At 41.5% G+C, this 14,601-nt stretch overlaps 1 pseudogene; it reads right to left on the bottom strand.

The window, feature by feature from the left end:
- Positions 1–12,389: 12,389 nt before the first annotated feature.
- Positions 12,390–14,601, bottom strand: part of LOC123943515 — a 29,546-nt pseudogene continuing 27,334 nt past the window's right edge.

Genomic DNA, 14,601 nt, shown 5'->3' with positions numbered 1-14,601 from the left:
CCCTACATAGCCAAAGTATAACCTATCAGAATCAAGAAAGTAATATTAATATAATACTACCGTCTATAGTTAATCCACAGATGAATTTCAAATTTCAACTGCCCCAGGTAGATGGAAACTGATCATCTCAACTGCTGTTTTGTTTTCCTTTTCTTTTCTTTTTTTAAAGTTTTTATTTATTTATCTGACAGAGACAGACACAGCAAGAGAGGGAACACAAGCAGGGGGAGTGAGAGAGGGAGAAGCAGGCTTCCGCTGGGCAGGGGGCCCAATACGGGGTCTGATCCCAGGACCCTGGGATCTTGACCTGAGCTGAAGGCAGATGCTTTACTACTGAGCCACCCAGGTGCTCCAAGATTTGTTTATTTATTTGAGATAGAGAGAGAGTGATGCGGGCACAAGGGGGTGTGGAGAGAAAGGGCAGAGGGAGAGGCAGAGGGAAAGGATCTCAGGCAGCTGAGTGCAAAGCCAAAACAGGGCTCCATCCCAGGACCCTGAGATCATGACTTGAGCCAAAATCAGGAGTTGGACACAACCAACTAAGCTATCCAGGTGCCCCCTCACTGTTGTTTTCATAAGTGATGTGGGAAATTTTGACAAAGTCTGTCCTATTAGTCATTAACCCAAACAGCCTTTTTTTTTTTAAATTTTAGTAGAGAATCGTATTTAGGATCCAAGTCTGAATGCTAGGTGTGTTTATTACCACTGGGGTGGCATTATTTCCAGTCCATCTCAGTGGATAGACCTAGGAAATAAATGAATGTTTACACAAACAAACCCATTTATCTGTATTTCTATTTTATATATACATAAAATATGTAAATATAAATTATATATGTTTTAACACCAATACTTCAAATTCTAATCCAACACCACAATTTTTTCTAGTCTCTGCCTCCTCTATAATTTTACTGCTCTTCAAAATGGCTCCCATTTTCCACAGTATATTTACCTGTCTTTGCTCATGTTGAAATTTATGGTACTATACAGTGGACACTCTTCAACTTGAGGCTGGGTCCTTTTAACATATAATCCTGGAAGTTTTTGCTCTTTTCCATACTGTATGGCATGAAAAGAGTTTCAGGCTCATTGTGTACATTTCCTGCCCCAGACACAAGAATGAACCATTCCTTTAAGAAGCTCAAGTGGGGGGCGCCTGGGTGGCTCAGTGGGTTGGGGCCTCTGCCTTCGGCTCAGGTCATGATCCGAGGGTCCTGGGATCGAGCCCCGCATCAACAGGGAGCCTGCTTCCTCCTCTCTCTCTATCTGCCTGCCTCTCTGCCTACTTGTGATCTCTGTCTATCAAATGAATAAATAAATAAATCTTTAAAAAAAAAAAAAAAGAAGCTCAAGTGGTTTTTAGTGGGAAATTGTATTTCAAGACCACGTTCGGCACTAGAGATGCTCACTGCTACCAGACTGATCATTATTTCTAAGCCGCTTTGGTGGTCAGAGCTAGAGAGAGATCTAGATCTAGATCTAACATATCTAGATCTATATTCATAGAGATAAAAAGTTTATACTGCTACTTCAAATTTAAAACTAACTGCAGGGTTTTTGTTTTTGTTTTTAAAGATTTTATTTATTTATTTGAGAGAGAGACAGAGAGAGTGTGAGTACAAGTACGGGGGGAGGGGGAAGGGACAGAGGCAGAAGGAGAGAGAGAAGCATATTCTCTGCTGAGCGGGGAGCCTGATGTGGGGCTGGATCCCAGGACCCTGGGATCATGACCTGAGCTGAAGGCAGATGTTTAACCAACCAAGCCACCCAGGAGCCCCTGCAGGGGTTTTCTGTAACCTTTTCTACATTGCATGTCTATTTCCTGTCTTCCACACTGAGAATCCTAGTTCTCAAGAACATAGTCAGGATAATCCATAATTACTCATTTATTTTAACACACATTACATAAATAGTACTCTCCAAAAACAATACAGTTATCATCAATGTAATTATTAAGAAATGTTTAAAAAAAAAAAAAAAGAAGGGGCGCCTGGGTGGCTCAGTAGGTTGGGCCTCTGCCTTCAGCTCGAATCGTGATCTCGGGGTCCTGGGATCGAGTCCCGCATCGGGCTCTCTGCTCGCCAGGGAGCCTGCTTCCCCCTCTCTCTCTGCCTGCCTCTCTGCCTACTTGTGATCTCTGTCAAGTAAATGAATAAAATCTTTTTAAAAAAAAAAAAAGAAAGAAATGTTTAAGGTGTGCCTGGTTGACTCAGTCAGAACAGTTTGTGACTCTTGATCTCTGGGTCGTGAGTTCAATCCCCACACTGGGTGTACAGATTTCTTAAATAAATACATAACTTTTAGGGGCACCTGGGTGGCTCAGTCAGTTAAGCATCTGCCTTCGGTTCAGGCCATGATCCCAAGGTCCTAAGATTGAACCCTACATCAGGCTCCAGGGAGCCTGCTTTCCCTCTCCCTCTGCCTGTCATTCCCCCTGTTTGTGTTCTCCCTCTCTCTTTCTGTCAAATAAATTTTAAAAATCTTTAAAAAAATAATAATAACTTGGGGCACCTGGGTGGCTTAGTCCCTCTCTCTTTCTCTCACCCTCTCACTCTCTCTCTCAAATAAATAAATAAAATTTTAAAATAAAAGAAAAGTTAAATAAGTAAATAAATAACTTTTAAAATTAAAGAGAAGGGTTTAAAATGCTTTTGTATATATTTTTCTTTCTATCCCTTCTACTTCTCTCCACTTCAATAGACATATTATATATTATTTGAATCTATACCATTAAATACTTTACCTTCTTCCTTTCAACACTTTTATTTTCCAAAGAATTCTGTGTTTTTACAGTTGCAACTCATTCTCTACTAGATTTCCCAGGAAGGGCTACAATATTCCCTGAGCTTTTTCTTTTTTTTTTTTTTTAATTTTTAATTTATTTATTTGACAGAGAGAGATCACAAGTAGGCAGAGAGGCAGGCAGAGAGAGAGGAGGAAGCAGGCTCCCGCTGAGCAGAGAGCCCGATGCGGGGCTCGATCCCAGGACCCTGAGACCATGACCTGAGCCGAAGGCAGAGGCTTTAACCCACTGAGCCACCCAGGTGCCCCTCCCTGAGCTTTTTCATATCGGTAGTCTTTACATGTGAAAATCAGTTTTCTAAACACAAAATTCTTGGCTCTTGCTCATATCTTATTGGTATGCTTTCACTTTCTATAGGGCTATAAGTCTCCTTATTCTCTTTTTCTTATAATAATCTTCTTTGAGATTTGACTTTCTTTACTGTTTTTATTATATATAGCTATCAATGCTTATGTTAAAAAACAAGAAAGGTCTCAAATCAGTAACCTACTTTACAACTTAAAGAACTAGAAAAAGCAGGAGCGCCTGGGTGGCTCAGCGGGTTAAAGCCTCTGCCTTCAGCTCAGGTCATGATCCCAGGGTCCGGGGATCGAACCCCGCATTGGGCTCTCTGCTTGGCTGGGAGCCTGCTTCCTCCTCTCTCTCTCTCTGCCTGCCTCTCTACCTACTTGTAATCTCTATCTGGCAAATAAATAAATCTTAAAAAAAAAAAAAAAAAAGAACTAGAAAAAGCAGAACAAACTAAACCCAAAGCTAAGGAAGGAAATAATAAAGATTAAACCAGAGAGAAATGAAATGCAGAAGAGAAATATCAATGGAACCAGAAGTTGGGTCTTTGAAAAAAATCAACAAAATTAACAAACCTTAGCTAGATGGACTGAAAAAAAGAGAAGACAAGTTACTCAAATCAGAAAAGAAAGTGGGGACATTACCACTGATTCTACAGAAATAAAAAGACTGTAAGAGAGTACTGTGAACAGTCATACTAACAAATTGAATAACATTGATGAAAAGGACAAATTCCTAGAAACAAACCCAAGACTAAATCGTGAAGAAACTGATCTGAATAGAACTATAACTAGTAAGGAGACTGAATCAGTAATGACAAATCTCCCAACATCTGACAACTAGATGGTGCTGAGAAGTTTTGAGTAACACACGTTGCTTGAAAACCAAATAAACCAACAAAGAAAAGCCCTGAACTTAATGACTTCACTGGTAAATTCTACCAAACATTTAAAGAACTAATACCAATCCTTCTCAAACTTTCCCAAAAAACTGAAAAGGGATCACTTCTTACCTCAGTTTACAAGGGCAACATTATACCGTTATCAAAACCAGACAAAGTCACTACAAGAAAACTATAGACCAATATGCCTTATGAGCATTGATGCAAAAATCTTGGAGAAAATACTAGCAAATAATTCAGTAGCATATTAAGAGGATTATACCATGAACAAGTGGGATTTATTCCTGCAATGCAAAGGTAGTTCAACATGCAAAAAAATATTAATTTAATTTATAGCATTATAAATGCTATAAAAGGAATTGGAAAAGAATTGGAATTCCAGTTCCAAAAGGAATTGGAAAAACTACATGAACATTTCAATATAGAAAAAGTACTGACAAAATTTGACACTCTTCTAAGATAAAGACACTTAACAAACTAGCAATAGAAACTACCTCCACAAAATAAAAGGGGGCCTTCTTAATTATATCCCCCTCCACTCACATGGAATTGAGTTTGGATTTTCTGAGCAAACACCAGCTGGCTGAGGGGTGGCAGCCCAGAAGGCTGCCAGTTGGAGAAGGGAGGAGAAGGGAGAGGGGAAGAAGTCAGGCCAAGATGAAAATTTAGTGTTGGGGCGCCTGGGTGGCTCAGTCAGTTAAGCGGTTGCCTTGGGCTCAGGTCATGATCCTGGGTGCTGGAATTGTGCCCCACTTCTGGCTCCCTGCTCAGTGGGCAAGCCTGCTTTTCCCTCTTCCCCTGCCTCTCCCCGTTTGTGTGCTCGCTCTCTCTCTCTCAAATATATAAAATATTTAAAAAAAAAATCTGTATTCTCACAGCAGAGCAATGATGGGGTGCTGACCCCCTCTGCCCGCATCTGAAGGGAAAGCATCTTGCTCTTGCTTATAGGCTCAGAGGAAGTGATGTGCACTTAAACCAGCTTGTCCTCTGAGAAATAAAACTTCCAGGATCCAAACCACTTAGCTGGCCATTAATGAGATTCCCTGGTACTAGACTTGTCTGCTAGTCTGTTAAGACTCCCCAACTTCTAGGCCAGCCCTCTAGTGGGGTGGGGGTGAGTGGATCTGAGGCTCAGAGAGAGGACAAGGCCTGCCACCGATCACAGAAGTCCACAAGTCTGTCTTGTCCCCGGCGGCCTGGGTTCTCCTTTTGGAGTTGCGGGAGAGCTGGCGGCGAAGGTTCTTGGGGGGGGTGGGGGGGGGGGGCGGGGAGGGTTGGCACCGCGGACTCTGGGCGTGAAAGGCTGCGAGGGGCGGGGTGAGGTCAAGCGTTTGACTCCGCCTCTCCCACCGCCCAGCGCCCGAGATCTCGGCTGCTGGGCTGCTGGCTACTGATGCTCCGGGTCTCGGGATGTCACCCCCTCTGCCCAGATGGGTCTCCCGGCCCGCTGGCCCAGTCCCGGCTTCCGCTGTGGCTGCTGCTGCTGCGGCTGCTGCTGCTGCTCTGGACGGCCGCCGCCACCCAAGGCCACCCCAAGAGCAGACCCCGCATCTCCGCTGTCTGGAAAGGTAGGTGGCGCCGCGCGGCCGGTGGGGCGCGGGATCGGACGCCGCGCGGGGCGGGTGCGGAGTGTGCGGGCCCCAGAGGGAGTGCGTGCGCGCGTCTGCGGGTCCCGGGCTGTCCCGGCAGGGAGCGTGTGGGTCTAGGTGAGTGTGTGTGAGTGTGCGCGCTGGCATGCTGGAGCGGGCTGGAACGCTGCGGTGAGCGAGTGGCGGGGGCCGGAGTCCCGGCTAAGTCGCTCCAAGTCCGCCCCCAGCCGGGCACCGGAGCGCTGGGGCGCAGGGTAGGGAGAGGGCCCCTCTCTCGGCCGAGGGGCATTTAATTGCCTGTCTCCGTGCAGGAGCTGTCTGTTGCATTCTGTTTCCTTTGCTCCTCACTTGAGCCTGGGGGTGAGTGTCATTTCTGGAACTTGTCCAGGTTCGTGAAGCCATCCAGTGGGAAAGACAGGGTTCCAGCTCCTGTGGTTTTCTCTAAACCGCGTGGTCCTGGTGGACAGTGAGGGGGAACAGGAGCAGGCCCGCGGACAGCTTGTCCTTTCCGTACCTTCGTCTTCCCCAGCTAGATGCCTCTTCACTCTGCTGTCCAGCGCAGGAGCTTTCACTGGCTCCGCCTGGGCCGTAAATGAGGCCGAGTTGGTTTGTGTGGTTTTGAAAAGCTCTCCACGCCTCACCCTTGCGTGCTCGCCTCTCTGAATTTGTGTGTCATCCCCACTGCCTTCTCTTTCCCACGTGTGAGGCCCTACTTGGAAGGAAGTCTTGACAGGTCAGTTTTAGGGTCCATACTGACTAGACTGCTCCAGTCCCTTCAGACCTAAAGTGGACCCCTTGCCTTTAGTCACTGTTGGAATGGGCAAAACAAAACAAAACAAAACCCAAAAAACCCTGTTTCAACTGCTGTTCTCAAAATGGTTAGGCTTTACAGTGAATATTTGCTGACTATTTATACGAATTCCTATTCTCAGATCTGTGAGATGTCTCCTTAGTTCCTTCTGCTTCTTTCTGCACAGATGCTAATATCCCACAAGTCTGTGGTTACCAAAAGTTCGTCCTCACCAACTTGTACTTTGGAGTTCATGAAATACCAACACCTCATATATAATTCTCATAATGCTGCCATGAGAAAAAAAAAAAACTACAGACTGAGTAGCCTAAACAGTAGAAATATATTTCTAGTGTTCTGGAACCTGGAAAGTCCAAGATCAAAGTTGAGTAGGATATGGTTTCTAGGGAGGATTCACTTTCTGGTTTGTAGATGGCCACGGTGTCCTCACCTGGCCTTTCATTGGTGTGTGTTCATGGAAAGAGAGAGAGAGAGAGATTTCTCTCTCTAATAAGACCACCCATCCTATTGTATTAGGGACTCATGACTTCATTTAACCTTAATTGCTTCCTAAAATCTCTATCTCCAAATGATGTCATATTGAAGTTTAGGGTTCAATGTATAAATTTAGGGGGCAAACTGTTCATAACACCTAGTTTTGTTATTAATATTGTCCTTGGGTTTTTGGCTTTGACCCCAATTGCTCTGTTTTTAATTGGGAATCCAGAGAGATTAAAAAGCATGTCCTCCATTATGTTAACTGAATAAGCCAGTCACAAAAAGACAAATATATGATTTCACTTATATATTGTACCAGCAATAATTAAAATCATAGAGACAGAAAGTATAAGGGTGGTTGCTAATGTTTGGGGAAGAGAGAATGGAGGGATATTTTCTGGCATAGAGTTTCAGTTTTGCAAGAAGAAAATAATTCTGGAGATGGATGATGATACATCACAATGTGACTGTACTTAATACTACAAACTTAAAAAGCTTAGAATTTTATGTGTTTCCTATAACAATTAAAAAAATGGTGGGGGGCACCTGGCTGGCTTAGTCACTGAAGCATGTGACTCTCGATCTCAGGATTGTGATTCCAGCTCCATGTTGGGTGTAGAGATTACTTAAAAAAATAAAATCTTGGGACAACTGGGTGGCTCAGTGGGTTAAAGCCTCTGCCTTTGGCTCAGGTCATGATCCCAGGATCCTGGGATCGAGCCCCGCATCAGGCTCTCTGCTCAGCGGGGAGCCTGCTTCCCCCTCTCTTTCTGCCTGCCTCTCTGCCTACTTGTGATCTCTCTGTCAAATAAATAAATAAAATCTTAAAAAAACCACAAAAACTTAAAAAAAAATTTTTTAAAGAAAAAAAAGGGGGAAAAACTACCATCACCACCATCATCTTCCAGAATCCTTCTCTCCAAGTGTCCAATCTTTTTTTTTTAAAGATTTTATTTATTTATTTGAGTGAGAGACAGAGATAGCAATAGAGAGCACAAGAGCTAGAGCAGGGGAGGAGAGGGAGAAGCAGGGTCCCCCCCTCCCCGGGGCGGCAGTAGGGGGCTGTGTGTGTCCCAGGACTCTGGGATCATCTCCTGAGCTGAAGGCAGAAGCTCAAATGACTGAGCCACCCAACTTCCAATCTTTAAACAGTGTTCCAGGTTAAAACCCAGGAGCACCTACTCTTTACATCCTTTTCAACAATGAGTATTATCTTTCTTTAGTCCATGCCTATTGGATAGATTTTAAAAATGAATTACACTAAAGTTTTAATTTGTCTTAAAATAATAACAAACAAAGATATGTTCCTGTACTCTACCGGTCAGTGGTCTTTGTTCCAAACAATAGACATTAACTCTGGTTAACCTTAGCAGAAAAGGAATATATTTGAATGGTGCTATGAAGCTCCCAGAATCAGTGAAAGTGGACATAAACATGAAGGGGGCAAGAACCAACCTTAGAAATATCCTATGTCGGGGCGCCTGGGTGGCTCAGTGGGTTAAAGTCTCTGCCTTCGGGGCATCTGGGTGGCTCAGTGGGTTAAGCCTCTGCCTTCGGCTCGGGTCATGATCTCAGGGTCCTGGGATCGAGCCCCACATCGAGCTCTCTGCTCCGCAGGGAGCCTGCTTCCTCCTCTCTCTCTGCCTGCCTCTCTGCCTACTTGTGATCTGTCTGTCAAATAAATGAATAAAAAAAATTAAAAAAAAAATAAAAACAAAATAAAGTCTCTGCCTTCGGCTCAGGTCATTATCCCGGGGTCCTGGGATCGAGCCCCACATGGGACTCTCTGCTCAGCGGGGAGCCTGCTTCCCCCCAACCCCGTCTGCTTCTCTGCCTACTTGTGATCTCTGTCTGTCAAATAAATAAAATCTTTAAAAAAAGAAAGAAAGAAATATCCTATGTCAGTCTACTTATGGCCTTCCATCCACAAGCCTAGTTTTGAAATCATGGTGCTTGCCACAGTCTGGATATTGTTCCTGAGGTCAATAATGAGGTTTGGCTTAATGTTTTATCCTGTTCCTAATTTTCTGGGCAGATTTATCCCCTCAGAAAAATAGTTCTTTTTTAAATGTTAGTTAATTATAACTAATTCATTAATTAAAGTTTAAAGTTTAATTCCGGTAAAATTGACATGCAGTAATAGTTTCAGGTGTACAATAAAGTGGTTTAGCAATTCTATACATTATCCGTGCTCATAATGATAAGGGAACTCTAATCCCCATCAGCTCTCACGAATCCCTCCACCATCTCCTCTCCGGTAACCATCACTTTGTTCTCTATAGTTAAGGATCTATTTTGGGGTTTGTCTCTTTTTTTGTTGTTCATTTTTTATGTTTCTTCAGTTCCACATATGAGTGAAATCATATAGTATTTGTCTTTCTCTTAGCATATTTCACTTAGCATAATACTTTCTAGCACCATCCATGTTGTTGCAAATGGCAAGATTTCGTTCTTATTTTATAGCTGAGTACTATTCCATTGTATGTATACACCACATCTTCTTTATCCATTCGCAGGTTGTTAGACATTTGGGCTGCTTCCATACTTTGGCTATTGTAAATAATGTTATTATAAACATAGGGGTACATATATCTTTTTGGCGTAATGTTGAAATGTATTCTTTGGGTACATATCCAAGAGATGGAATTACTGAATCATAGGGTAGTTCTATTTTTAATCTTTTGAGGAACCTCCATACTGTCTTCCACAGTTCCCACCAACAGTGCACGAGGGTTCCTTTTTCTCCACATTCTTGCCAACACCTGTTGATCCTTGTGTTGTTGATTTTAGCCATTCGGACAGGAGTGAGGTGATATCTCATTGTGCTTTTGATTTACATTTCCCTGTAATTAGTGATGTTGAGCATCTTTTCCTGCGTCTGTTGGCCATCTGGAAGTCTTTTACCCATTTTTAATTGGATTGTTTGTGAGTTTTGGTGTTGAATTGTTCTTTATATATTTTGGATACTGGCCCCTTACTGACTGTGTCATTTGCAAATATCTTCTTCATTAAGCAGATTGTCTTTTAGATTTGTTGATTGTTTCCTTTGCTGTGCAGAAGTTTTTTATTTTGGTGTAGTTCCAATAGTTTATTTTGCTTTTGTTTCCCTTGCCTCAGGAGACATATCTAGAAAAAAATGTGACAGCCAATGTCCGGGGCATTGCTGCCTGTGCTCTCTTCAAGAATTTTCATGGTTTGAGGTCTCACATTTAGGTCTTTAATCCTTTTTAAATTTATTTTTGTGTACGGTGTAAGAAAGTGGTCCAGTTTCATTCTTTTGCATGTAGCTGTCCAATTTTCCCAGCACCATTGGTTAAAGAGACTGTCATTCTCCCATTGCATATTCTTGCCTCCTTTATAGAACATTAATTGAGCATATAAGTAAATCATGTGTTTGTTTCTGGGCTCTGTATCCTGTTTCATTAATGTACATGTCTATTTTTGTGTCAGTACCATACTGTTTTGATTACTGAAGCTTTGTAGTGTATCCTGAAATCGGGATGTGATGCCTCCAGTTTTGTTCTTCTTTAAGATCACTTTGGCTATTCAAGGTCTTTTTCTGGTTCTATACAAATTTTAGGATTGTTTGTTCTAGTTTGGTGGAAAATGCTGTTGGTATTTTGATAGAGATTGCATTCAATCTGTAGATTGCTTTGGGTACTATGGACATTTTATCCATATTTGTTCTTCTAACTTACGAGCATGGAATATCTTTCCATTTGTTTGTGTCATCTTTAATTTCTTTCATTGGTGTTTTATAGTTTTCAGAGTATAGGTCCTTTACCTCCTTCATTAAGTTTGTTCCTAGATATTTTATTATTTGGGGTGCAATTGTGAATAGGGTCGTTTTCTTAATTCCTCTTTCTGCTACTCATTATTAGTGTATAGAAATGCAATGGACTTCTATATATTGATTTTGTGGCCTGCAACTTTATTGAACTCATTTATCAGCTCTAGTAGTTTTTGGTGGAGTCTTTCAGGATTTCTGCATATATGTAGTATCATGTCCTCTGCAAATAGTAAAAGTTTTTTCCTTCTTCCTTACCAATTTGGATGCCTTTTATTTCTTTTCGTTGTCTGACTGCTGAGGCTAGGGCTTCTGAATAAAATGATGGAAGTGGACATCCCTGTCTTGTTCCTGACCATAGAGGAAAAGCTATCAGATTTTCCCCCATTGACGATGATATTAGCTGTGGGTCTTTTATATATGCCTTTATCACATTGAAGTATGTTCCCTCTAAGCCTGCTTTGTTGAGGATTTTTATCATGAATGGATGTTGTACATTGTCAAATGGTTTTTCTGCATCTATTGAATGATCATCTGGTTTTTATCCTTTCTCTTGTTGATGTGATGTATTGTGTTTTATGATATTGAGGTATGTTCTCTCTAGGATCTTGGTGAGAATTTTTGCATCCATGTTCATCAGGGATGTTGGTCCATAATTCTTCTTGGTGGAGTCTTTGGTTTGGGGATCAAGGTAATGCTGGCCTCATAAAAAGAGTTTGGACGTTTTCCTTCCATTTCTGTTTTTTGAAACAGCTTCATAGGAATAGGTATTAATTCTTCTTTAAATGTTTGGTAGACTTCCTCTGGGAGACCATCTGATCCTGGACTCTTGTGTGTTGGGAGATTTTTAATTACTGCTTCAATTCCTTTGATGGTTATCGGTCTGTCCAGGTTTTCTATTTCTTCCCATTTCAGTTCTGGTAGTTTATGTGTTCCTAGGAATGCATCCATTTCTTCCAGATTGCCTAATTTGTTGGCATATAGTTGCTCATAATATGTTCTTATAATTGTTTGTATTTCTTTGGTGTTGGTTGTGATCTCTCCTCTTTCATTGATGATTTTATTTGGGTCCTTTCTCTTTTCTTTTTGGTAAGCCTGGTTAGGGGGTTATTGATCTTATTAATTCTTTCAAAGAACCAGCTCTTAGTTTTGTTGATCTGTTCTACTGTTCTTTTGGTTTCTAGTTCATTGATTTCCGCTCTAATCTTTATTATTCTCTTCTCCTGCTGGTTTTAGACTTTATTTGGTGTTTCTCTAGCTCCTTTGGGTGTAAGGTTATGTTGTGTATTTGAGACTTTTCTTGTTTCTTGAGAAAGGTTTGTATTACTATGTACTTTCCTCTTAGAACTGCCTTTGCTGCATCCCAAAGGTTCTGAGGAGCTGTGTTTTCATTTTAATTTGTTTCCATGAATTTTTTTTCCACTTTGTACTTTATTTAAAATTAATTAAATGATAAACACAATTATAGGTAAATGGCAACTCGGTACACTTGAATAATATTTTAAAAATTACATATTCACGGGGCACCTGGGTGGCTCAGTGGGTTAAGCCTCTGCCTTCAGCTCAGGTCATGATCCCAGGGTCCTGGGATCGAGCCCCACATCGGGCTCTCTGCTCAGCGGGGAGCCTGCTTCCTCCTCTCTCTCTGCCTGCCTCTCTGCTTACTCATGATCTCTCTCTGTCAAATAAATAAATCTTAAAAAAAATTGCATATTCACAAGTACACAGATCCTTTACCAACGTCGAATATTTTAGTCTATGTAGTCAAAATCTTCTGGAATTCCAAAGTTTTTATCAATTTTATTTTCTTCGAAACCAAATTTTCTTTTGGCCCAAGATTTTATTGCAAATATATTATCAGTCCATCTGTTAGCAGCTTCTTTGGCTATCTTATTTGCTTGACATATTTCTTCCACAACTTGTGGGTCACATTCCTTGTATTTTTCTACTTCTGCCTTTAGCTGTTCCCTTTGGTCTCGAAGTGAAGAAAGCTCTTTTGCTAGCATGGTTCGCTCTTCTGTTTCATGTCAGCCAATTTTAGCTTTCTCAATGCTTTTCTGTAGATTTGTGTGCTTCTGGTTTCCCTCAGATACCTGAGATTCCAGAATCTCCAACTTGCGTTTCCTCGCATGAAGAGCTTTACTTGGTAAAGCCCAGTAATAATTAGATGTTCCAATCCTCTCACAGTCAACCATACCATCATCAACCAAGCTTTGAAGGCCTTCTTTCACTGACATAGCAGTAATGCCTTTCTCTTTGAGAGCAATCTTCTCCATGTCTTTTAATTGAAATACATCTTTCGTCTCAAAAAATATTTCCATCATGCGGGTTCTCTTCTCCCCTGCCCTTAGTCCTTTTCTTTTTTTTTTTTTTAAGATTTTATTTATCTATTTGACAAACAGAGATCACAAGTAGGCAGAGAGGCAGGCAGAGAGAGGAAGGGAAGCAGGCTCCCCGCCAAGCAGAGAGCCCGATGTGGGGCTCGATCCCAGGACCCTGGGATCATGACCTGAGCCGAAGGCAGAGGCTTTAACCCACTGAGCCACCCAGGCGCCCCAGTCCTTTTTTCTTTGACAGTCCTTTTTTCTTTGGCGCGGGCGGCGGGTCTTCCCTGTTTCCATGAATTTTTTAAATTCTTCTTTAATTTTCTGGTTGAAACATTCATTCTTTAGTAGGATGCTCTTTAGCCTCCATGTATTTCTGTTCCTTCCAAATTTTCTCTTATGATTGAGTTCCAGTTTTAAAGCATGTGGTCTGAAAATATGCAAAGAATAATCCCAATCTTTTGGTACTGGTTGAGACCTGATTTGTGGCCCAGTATGTGATCTATTCTGGAGAATATTCCATGTACACTCGAGAAGAATGTGTATTCTGTTGCTTCAGGGTGAAATGCTCTGGATAAATTTGTGAAGTCCTTCTGGTCCAGTGCGTTATTCAAAGCCCCTGTTTTCTTGTTGATCTTCTGCTTGGATGATCTGTCCATTGCTGTGAGTGGGGGCGTTGAAGTCCCCACTACTGTTGTATTATTATCAATATGTTTCCTTAATTTTGTTACTAATTGGCTTATATAATTGGCTGCTCCCAAGTTAGCATAAATATTTATAATTGTTAGATCTTATTGAATAAACCCTTTTATTATGATATAGTGTTCTTCTTCATCTCTTATTACAGTCTTTGGTTTAAAATCTAATTTGTCTAATGTAAGGATTGCCACTCCAGCCTTCTTTTGATGTCCATTAGCATGATAAATGTTCTCCATCCCCTCTCTTTCAATCTGGAGATGGCTTTGGTCTAAAATGAGTCTCTTGTGGGCAGCATGTCCATGGGTCTTATTTGTTTGTTTGTTTTTTTTATCTAATCTAATACCCTGTGTCTTCTGGTTAGAGTGTTTAGACCAATTACATGTAAAGTAATTATTGAAAGATATAAATTTAGTGCCATTGTATTGCCTGTAAAGTTACTGTGTCTGTATATTATCTCTGTTCCTTTCTGGTGCTTGTTACTTTTGGGCTCTTTCTTCTCTGAAAGGAGCCCCTTTAATATTTCTTTTTTTTTTTTCTTTAAGATTTTATTTATTTGAGAGAGATGAGAGAAAGCATGAGTGAAGGAGAGGGAGAAACAAGTTCCCCACTGAGCAGGGAGCCCCATGTAGGGCCGGATTCCAGGATCTTGGGATCATGGCCTGAGCTGAAGGCAGACACTTGACCAGACTGAGCCACTCAGACACACATACTCCTTTAATATTTCTTGCATGGCTGGTTTAGTGATCAAAGATTCTTTTGTTTTCTGTTTGTCCTGGAAGTTCTTTATTTCTCTTTCTATTCTGAATGGCAGCCTTGCTGAATAAAGTATTCTTGGCTGCATATTTTTCTCATTTGGCACCTTGAGTATATTATGTCAGTCCTTTCTGGTCTGCCCAGTCTCTATCGACAGGTCTGCTGCCAG

Source organism: Meles meles, chromosome 6 (genome assembly GCF_922984935.1).
Source record: "Meles meles chromosome 6, mMelMel3.1 paternal haplotype, whole genome shotgun sequence".
Lineage (NCBI taxonomy): Eukaryota > Metazoa > Chordata > Mammalia > Carnivora > Mustelidae > Meles > Meles meles.
This window is presented reverse-complemented; position numbering and strand designations above follow the sequence as displayed.